Raw genomic sequence first — 9,956 nt, forward strand, 5'->3', positions numbered from 1 at the left:
CAGAGGCTCCTTAAATTTTTATTAAGTCTTGTTTATTCTTGCCATTCTGATTGAGGGTCCTTGGCTTCTCCATCCTCTATGTCTGTAGTTCGAACCTCTTTATTATCCACTCTGTTTCTTTCTTCTAATAAACTCTTCATCTCAGATAATGTGTTCTTTATTTCTGACTGGTCCCCTTTTATGATTTCTGTTTCCATTTTTATGTTTTTTATCTCTTTGTTAAAGTTCTCACTGAATCTATCTATACTTCCCTTAATTTCATTGAGCATCTTTATAACCAGTGTTTCAAACTCTGCATCTGTTAGTTTGCTTGACTCCATTATTCTGGATCTCTGTTCTCTTCTCTCATATGGTTTCTGCTTCTTTGTTTTCCAATTTTGAATGCCTTTCTGTGTCTGTTTCTATGTACTAAGCAAATCTCCTAAGTCTCCTGGTCTTATTAGTGAGGCTTTGTGTAGAAGGTACAAAGGGAGAATTGCTCTTATCGCGGGAGCAACCCCTGAGAGGGGTTCAGCTGCAGGCCAAGTTTAGCCCCAGCCTGTGCCCTTCCAGGGCCACCTGTTAGGATTCACAAAGGAATCCACAGATGCTGCACTTATGGCTGCCTCAAGAGGCCACACCAGAAACTGAGGCCAGCTGCCACCAGTGTTAGTCTTGGAGTTGGCTCAACAAGGAGCACTGGGCTCCCTGAGGACACAACTGGATGAGGCTTGGGCGGGGCCATGAGTTGCAGGATGCAGAATTTCAGGGAATCCTCTGGGTGGAGCGACCTATGTTATCCAGTTTGATGACATCTCAGCTATGGCAGTGCTGAGCCTGCACACTGGGAGCGGGGAGGGCTCAAGAGAGGAACAATGGATACTGCTAGCACTCCTGCTTGGACTCTCATTCCAACAACTCAGTGTCTCCCTGTAAGTTCCTGGTGTCCCCTGAGCAGCCAACCCAGCTCTGATGTTCAGAGCGAGCAGTGAAAGTCACTGTGAAAGTCAGCTCGTAGACACAGCCCCTTTAAAAGAGGCCTCTGCAGCTGCAGCAGCCTCTGCCCCATTCAGCCACTCTGGACCAGGCAGCTTCGCATCTTTGCCCCCTCCTATCTTCTACTGTTGCAGGATGACTTCTTATTTTCTCCCTAATTGTAGTGCTTCTCTTCATCTTGACCCCAGGTGACTTTGCTGTTGTTTGTTCCGTGTTTCTGTTACAACTTTGATTTGGCCTTAAGAGAGATGAACAAAGTTTCTATCATCTACGCCATTTCCCCACTCCCTTCATTTTGTCTTTAGCAACATTCAAAGAAGTGTTCCATATGTTATGGGGAGGTTTAGTTTCCTTGGGAATATATGAACAATGTAGAAAAGTAGATATCATTTCATCAGTAACCAAAATTTCAGCATTTTATATGAGAATGTTTCCACTAGTTTATCCTTTGAAAGCCTATTTTCTGTTGGGACAACTTTATAGCATTTTTGGAGTTCTTTCTTCAATTTCTGAAGTAGCATAATTTTTTGTTATTTCTGGAAATTAGTAGCCAAAATGTAGTATGTGATTTGATTATTCCTGTCATTTACTGTTTCTCTACTTTAACATTCTTTTAGCTTTTTAAACCAATTTATTTCTTATCCTTCCTTCACAATTTCATAGTTATGGTTAATGGGTAGGAAATTTGAGCAGCTAATCATACAGTACATTAGAGTAATCCCTTATTGGTATCTTCACTCTCATTCTGCTGCTTTAAATGTTTTTTTACTCTTTCATGAAATCGTTAGTAGCTATTAAAACCACCCATTCAATGCAAATTGCTGTAAACTATGATTCACTAGAAAAAATGAGTTTTGGGAAAATGGCCTGTTTTCAAAGGGCCAAGTTTTGGCAGTGAAAAAATTTGCTGTTTAATTACTTCAAATACATATGCTAATCTTAATCTAGAGGTTGTCAGCAGGGGTGTGGGACATTTGCCAATGTCTGGAGACATTTTTAGTTGTCAAAACTAGGGAGAAGGCTACTGTGAATAATGCTGCAATGAACCTAGGGGTACATATATCTTTACAAATAAATGTTTTCAAAAATTTCAGGTTGATATCCGGAAGATAGATTGCTGGGTCATATGGTAGTTCTATTCTTCATTTGTCTGAGGATCCTCTGTAACTGTTTTCCATAAGTAGACAGGAAAAGTCAAGAACCATCTAATTTCACTCATATGTGGGATATAAAACAGAAAGGCACAAATGAACAAAAACTTATAGATGGAAACAGTATGGAAGCAGAAGAGGGTAAAGGGGGTCAAATATATGGTGACGGAAGGAGATGGCTTTGGGTGGTGAACACACAATGCAATATACAGATAACGTATTATAGAATTTTAAACTTGAGACATATAATTATCTTAACAAATGTCATCCCAATAAATTTAATAAAATCAAAAGAAAAAAAAAGAAATGATCTATAGAGTCCCAGAAGTCAAGTGGTACTTTTAAAAACTCATGGGTGGGAAATACAATAAAAACTGTTGAAACAACAAAAGAGAAGGTGTGCTACTGACATCTAGTGGGTAGAGGCCAGGGATATTGCTAAACATGTAGGCTCTTCCTACAATGCACCAGAAGAGCCCCGCAACAAAGAATTTTCCAGCCCCAAATTTCAATAGTGTCAAGACTGAGAAACTGTGCTTTAGACTAATAACACTTTACCAAAGTAGAAGTCTGAGGATGATAACACTTAAGTATTTAGATCAGCACTAACCAATAGAAGTTTCTGTGGTGGTCTCTATCTGTGCTGTTTAATATGAGAGCCACTAGCCACGTATGGCTATTGAGCACTTGCTGTGCAACTAATGTGACTGAAAAGCTAGTTTTTAATTTTATTTCATTTAAGTTAATTTAAAGTTAAACAGCTCTATGTGCCTGGTGGCTTTCATATTGGACTCAACTTAAGAGGCACTATAGCCTAGCAGAACATAATTCTAGGATCAGATAGTCTTAGGTTTGTGTCCAGTCTACCACTCGTGTCCAGTCTAACACAGGGAGGCAGCCACAATGAGGAAACAAACATGTCTAAAATGAAAGAGCAGGAGAAAACTCCAGAAGAACTAAATGAAATAGAGACAAGCCAACCTATCAGATACATAGTTCAAAACACTTGTTAGAAGGATGCTCAAGGAACTTAGTGAGAACTTCAACAAAGAAATAGTAAGCATAAAGAAGGACATAGAAACCATAAAAAAGAACCAGTTAGAAATGAGGACTACAATAACCGTAATGAAGTATACACTAGAAGGAATCAATATTGAATTAGATGAAGCAGAGGATTGAATCAGTTATTTGGAAGAAGAAAACACTCAATCAGAACAGCAAAATGAATAATTTCAGCTTACACTTAAAGGAACTAGAAAAAGAACATTAAACAAAGCCCAAAGAAGGATCATCATGTGAGGGGAAGCGCAGGAATGTAGATAGGTAAGGGAACGGGGCGTGGGCCTCTGACCTCACAGAGCCAGTCCTGCTCTGAGAAGAGCATCCGGCTGTTGCTCCCAGGCTGCCCCAGCCCATTGCCAATGGATGAGAGGAAGGAGGAGGAGGATGAGGAAGCCTGGCTGCAGCTTTGGCCCGTGGAGCGCTTGCCCTCCCAGTGCTGCAGCAGTGGCTGCTTGCCCTGTGTATTTGACCTCTATTACCAAGACCTGGCAAAGTGGGAGGCAACCTAGGCCAACAAAGGCAGAAGCCTGCTGAGAGGGAAGGAGTCACAGAGCTGTCCCTCCAAACTGAGCCCAGAGACCTTCCTGGCCTTCCACATCAGTGCCATGGACAAAATCACTAAGGACACCTATTGTGTCCAGTTTGCACTACCCGAGAACAGCCAGCTCAACATGCGGCCCAGCTAGCACCTTATCCTACAGTATACTCAAGTAGTGGGAGGATCGAAGCTTTGCTGCCCTGTTTTGTCATTTGCTAGCTGTGTGACCTAGGGCAACTGCTTAACACTGCCGCTCCCCCCCACTCCACATGTCCCGCTTAAGCCTCCATTAATCATCTTCAAAATAGACATAGTAATACATGATTCAGAGGGTTTTGGGGATTGAAATAGATAATGCATTTTCATAATAAATAATACTAATAATAACAGCAAAACAAACAAAAAACAAAGCCCAAAGTGAGTAGAAGGAAGGAAACAGTATGATCAGAGCAGAAATAAAGGAGATGGAGTCTAAAAATACAATAAAAAAAGATGAATGAAACCAAGAGCTGGTTCTTTGAAAAGATAAAAAAAAAAAAGATAAATCTTTAACTAGACTCTTAAAGAGAAAGAGAAAGGACTCAAATACATAAAATCAGAAATGAAAGAGAAGTGAAAACTGGCACCACAGAAATACAAAGGATTATAAGAAAATACTATTAACAATTATATGCCAACAAATTCAATGATCTGAAAGAAATAGATACATTCTGAAAGAATCCCATTTACAATTGCATCAAAGTAAAATACCTAGAAATAAATTTAACGAAGGAAGTAAAAGACCTGTACTTGTAAAATTATAAGACTTGAGAAAGAAATTGAAGAAGACATAAATAAATGAAAGCATGTGCTGTGCTCATGCATAAGAAGAATTAATATAGTTAAAATGTCCATACTACCCAAAGCAGTCTGTGGATTCAATGCAACTGCTATCAAAATACCAATGGCATTTTTCACAGAACTAGAACAAATAAGCCTAACATGTATATTGAATCACAAAAGACCCTGAATAGCCACAGCAATCTTGAGAAAGAAGAATAAAGTTGGAGACATCACACTACCTGATATCAAACTATATTACAAAGTTATAGTCATCAAAACAGCATGATGCTGGTGTAAAAACATACACATAGATCAATGGGACATAAACCCACACCTATATAGTAATTAAATCTATGACAAAGGAGGCAAGAATATACAATGGGGGTAAAGATAGTCTATTTAATAAATGGTGCTGGAAAAACTGGACAGATACATGCAAAAAAATGAACCTGGACTACCTTCTTACACTATATACAAGAATAAACTCAAAATGGATTAAAGACTTAAATGTAAGACCCCAAACCATAGAACTCCTAGAAGAAAACATAGGCGATAAATTATTTGACATTACTATTAGTAATTTTTTTTTGGTATATCTCCTTGGGCAAGGGAAACAAAAAGAAAAATAAACAAATGGGACTACATCAATCTAAAAATTTTTACACAACAAAGGAAACCACCAATGAAATGAAATGACAACCTACTTAATGGCAGAAGATATTCACCAATGATATTCTGATAAAGGCTTAATATCTAAAAAAATTTTAAAGAACTCATACAACTCAACACCAAAAAAACAATGCAAATAAAAAGTGGGAAGAGGACCTAAATAGACATTTGTATAATTTATATGTCCAAAGAGGACATACAGATGGCCAATAGATATATGAAAAGATACTCAATGTCACTAATCATTAGAGAAATGCAAATTAAATTCACAAGGGGAAAAAAAAAGTTCTCAAGGAGATATTACCTTACACCTGTCAGAATGGCTATTATCAATAAATCAACAAACAACAAGTCTTGGTAAGGATGTGGAGAAAAGCGAACCCTTGTGCGCTGTTGATGGGATGGCAAATTGGTGCAGCCATTATGGAAAACAATTTAGAGGTTCCTCAAAAAATTAAAAATAGAACTACCTTATGACCTAGCAATTCCACTTCTGGGTATTTAGCTGAAGAAATCCAAAATACTATTTCAATATATATGCACCCTTATGTTCACTGTTGTACTAATTACAATAGCCACGATATGGAAGCAACCTTAGTGCTCATCAATAGATGACTGGATAAAGAAGAGGTGGTACATATATACAATGAAATATACCTTGGCCATAAAGAAATAAAATTTTACCATTCGCAACAACATGGATGGACCTAGAGGGTATTATGCTAAGTGAAATAAGTCAGGCAGAGAAAGACAAATACCGTATGATCTCAACATGCATAGGTCAGGGGTGGAAGTTGGAGGGGGGGAGTGGGAATTAAAGGGGAAGGGGGAAGAAGTACAAATTGGTAGTTACAAAATAATCTCAGGTATGTAAGGTACAGCATAAAGAATATAGCCAATAATATTGTAATAACTATGTATAGTGCCAGGTGGGTACTAGACTAATTGGGGGGATCACTTCATAAATTATATAACTGTCTAACCACTATGCTGTACACCTGAAATTAATATAATATTGAATGTCAACTGTAATTAAAAATAAAAAAAATTAAAGAAAGAGCAATTATATAACTTGTTGAAAGTCACACAGATTGTGAATAGCTTCATTAGTGAGAGCTTTAAGTCCTTGAAAGGCTCAGAGCCTATAGGGAGAGGAAGTTTTATCTATTGGGGCCAAGGATAAATAGGAAAAAATTAACAAAGGACTCCACTATGTAAAAGCAATTAATCTGAATTTTTTAGATAGTAGAAACATAAAACATTTTATCATCGAATTTGAACATTTGGAACTGTATTTCTATTACAAACACAACAAATTATAACAATAAAATTCAGTTATCTACTATAGCATAAAAGGGAGTTGTTCAAAATGAGGAATTGAAAAAAGAGAGGAGGAAGAGATACAGACATGGGAAAGTCTAGATATGGATTTTTTAAAAAGCAACAAATGTAGGCGCTGTTATTTCAGAAAAGATTGCTACTAAAGAATGCTAAAGTCATGTTGCATTTTTATATCAACAAGGTCATTGTCTGTTATTTCTTGTCCCTGAGACCTCGTGGATCAAGTACTAGCACATCCAATAAGATGTGGGTTATGTTACTTTCCCTCCCCTATTGCTTTCCATAAGCCCAAATGTTCTGGAAAAATGAAGAGGAAAGTAAGTCAAAGAGAGACTTCTGAGATCCATGAGGTTGGGGAAAAGAGAAAGGCTGCTGGGAGCCCAGGCACATCTGCCTGCCCATATTTTGAGCAGAGCCCAATAGATAAGGCATAGAGGGTCTACTCTCATGCGTTTATATAAAGCATATTGACAGAGGTTTCTAGATCAGTTCACTCACTATTCATTTGTGATAATTGGACAGGGTCTCCAGAATCCATTTAAGGGAATGAGGTGGGTAAAAAAATCTCCACTAAACCTCCATCACCTCTTTTTGAAGGACATAATTGTACTTTTACATGTGAGAATGTTTATTTCTTCTGTGCCTATGGTTCCAGAAGCCAAATATCAGTGATCCAATGACCTCACTTCATGCAGAAATGGCCTCTGCTCATTCAGTTGGTGGAGGGAGGAATACTCTTTTGTTTGAAGTAGTTTTCTGATATGGATAAAGTCTTGATTTGAAGAGATTTTTTTAAATTGCTTTGAAGGGGATGAAAGAATGAGTGGAGAATTTTAAGTCAAATCTCTTGCAATGGTGTGCATTACTTTCTTTCTTTTTTTTTTTTTAAAGAAGGTTTAAAATTATATTGTCTTGCATTACAACATTCTAATACAATTACACCATTTTCTCTTCTAAGAATTATCTCACAATTTGAAAAATGTCATGGCTGAGGGAAATATTTAGGAAGACATTTCTAGGCACAGCTGAATTTAAATCATTCTCCAAATACTACATTGTATTTTTTTATTTATAATATTTAATCTGAAGGTACACAAAAATTAATTGATTATTTTTTATGGGACTGTGAAGTATCAGCTCTACTGCATCCAATAAAGAACCAATAATTACTTTTATAACATTAAAATAAAGTCATTTGTAAAGACAATATCAACTGAGACTTTCTTGTACTTATGACTAATCCATTATAAACAAATGCCAATCATAAAAACACAATTCCAGAATAAAGAGCAGTTACACTAAATACAGATAAGAAACTACAAGGATCTCATTGGCTATGCTACACTAAATGGATGAAAAATAGATTTGATTTAATACTGTAGGTCTATGTAAATAAATAAAATTTTATCTTTTTCCCCTGTACATATGCATAGACTCCTTGTACAAATAACAGAACACTCAATTCCATTCACTTCAATAAGATGAACTTGTTAGAAAAGATTGAAAAGATTTGATAATCCACTCTCAAATTCTTTGTTTCTTTTTTCTACTTCTATCAATTTCTTGACTATTATTTAAGATACACAGAAAAAACTTTTCTGTAAATTGAGCAATTGAAGACTCAAATAAAAACTCAAGTAAAGACTCGATGTCTTGAAGAAATCTGCCAAGTTACATATATCCCACATTGCTTTTGGCTTCCCATCTCTTCTTTGCTTCAAATCCCCATGCAAGTTTCTTCTTTTTTTCAAGCAATCTGTGAATTTTAAGCTTCCTTTTTGGCTTTTACGAAGTTGTGACAGGCAATCGCTTTGGCAGTTTTACACCAAGCTCTCGGGTAGCTAGTTGGTTGCTGAGTTTCTCAGCCTTCTCAATATTCCAGTCTTCCACGGCGTGGTCTCTTTTTGGGGCCTGACTTGTCAATTTTTTTTTTCTTTTAACAGGGGATTCAAACCCGTCATTAACTCCAATATACTGAGAAATTTCCTTCCACTGGGTTTGATTTGAGGACTATTCAATATGAGATTCCTCTTCATTCTTCAATTTACCTTTTCTGGAGAGTTTTTTTCCCGCTGAATCTTGAAGATGAGGTTTTCTGTTCAGAGTGTGTGTGTGTGTGTTTTTAAATACAATTCCTGAAATTTATTCCATACATGTAAGGGAATTCCAGAAGGACACTCTTCATATGCATTTGCATTTGCCTCTGCTTCAGTTTTCCGTTCATCTGCAGGGAAATCTGAGATTTCTGTTTTTTTTTTTTTTAAATGGTTCCATCTTCTGATAAAGAAGTTAAATTAAGTTAAATCCAGAGTTCTCTAATGTGTCTTCATCGTCAGATTTCAACCTAACATCACTTTCATTGAGACCAGGAAGTAGTGTCTCACTCCACAAATTTTCTTGTATTAGGAGCAGGCCACCTGGCAGCCATCTTAAGGCCCTGCCAACATCACGCCTTCTGTGCATTTCTTAAATGGGAAAACATAGCTTAGGTTTCTAAAAGATCTGAAACAGGAGAGTTAAGTGAAAATATTGACAGGCTTCTAAAGGGACTGCTCTGAAAGCTGGTCCCCTGTTGGCCAACTCAAGCAGGACTTATAGTGGGCCTCTTCAAATTTTGGCCTCTCTGGGGATGAACTGGGAACTTTGAAAGATTGTCTCAGTGAATAATAAAATCCTAGAATTCTGGGGCTAAAAGGAACACTGGGCTCCAAATCTAGTGCTGTCCTTTATTTCTTAGGTAAGGAAACTAAGATCTAGAGAAAGGACTCAGTGTGCCCAAGGCCTCACAGCTAATTAACAGCAGAACTCGGGTGTCAACTCTCCAAAAGCTTGATTGGTCTCATTGGAGGCTCAAGTCACAGAGATGTTTATTAGAAAAACAAAATACCTTCCTTTGTGGTCATGTTTCTCTCTAGAGATCATTCAAGTTCCTTTTTTGTCACCACCCTTGCCCTGCCATCCATTTTTATGGCTTGTCATTTCAGCTTTAATGTTCTAGCCATGCCCAGAACCCAACATGACTTATAGCAAGGTTTCCTTTAAAGCAGAGTGTCTGGACTCTACCTCAGAATCACCAGGGAGCATATGAAACATGCAGACCTCTGGGCCCCACTCCCAATGAAGAATCAGAATCCCTGGGGTGAGGACAAGATACTGATTTACTGCCTTCCTCCTTACCCATTTCTCACACCATTGTCCATATCTGTAGTGTAGTTAAAAAAAAAAAACTATTTATTGAGCACTTACTTTGTAACAGGCACTATGCTATTTGTTGTGCATTATCTCATTTATTCCTCAGATAGTGGCTGTGTGCTTCCATCTCACTCTCAAGTAGACAACAGAGCAGTGTCCAGGGGTAAGGGGCCAGCCCCTTCCAACTCCCATTCATTTCCTCCTCC

At 37.5% G+C, this 9,956-nt stretch overlaps 2 pseudogenes; one reads left to right on the forward strand and one right to left on the reverse strand.

Moving 5' to 3' along the window:
• The first annotated feature begins 3,547 nt into the window (after window positions 1-3,547).
• Window positions 3,548-3,958, forward strand: LOC112479187 (annotated as a pseudogene).
• Window positions 3,959-8,229: 4,271 nt separating this feature from the next.
• LOC102880202 lies at window positions 8,230-9,021 on the reverse strand (annotated as a pseudogene).
• Between the last annotated feature and the right edge of the window lie 935 nt (window positions 9,022-9,956).

Source organism: Pteropus alecto, unplaced genomic scaffold (genome assembly GCF_000325575.1).
Source record: "Pteropus alecto unplaced genomic scaffold, ASM32557v1 scaffold280, whole genome shotgun sequence".
Lineage (NCBI taxonomy): Eukaryota > Metazoa > Chordata > Mammalia > Chiroptera > Pteropodidae > Pteropus > Pteropus alecto.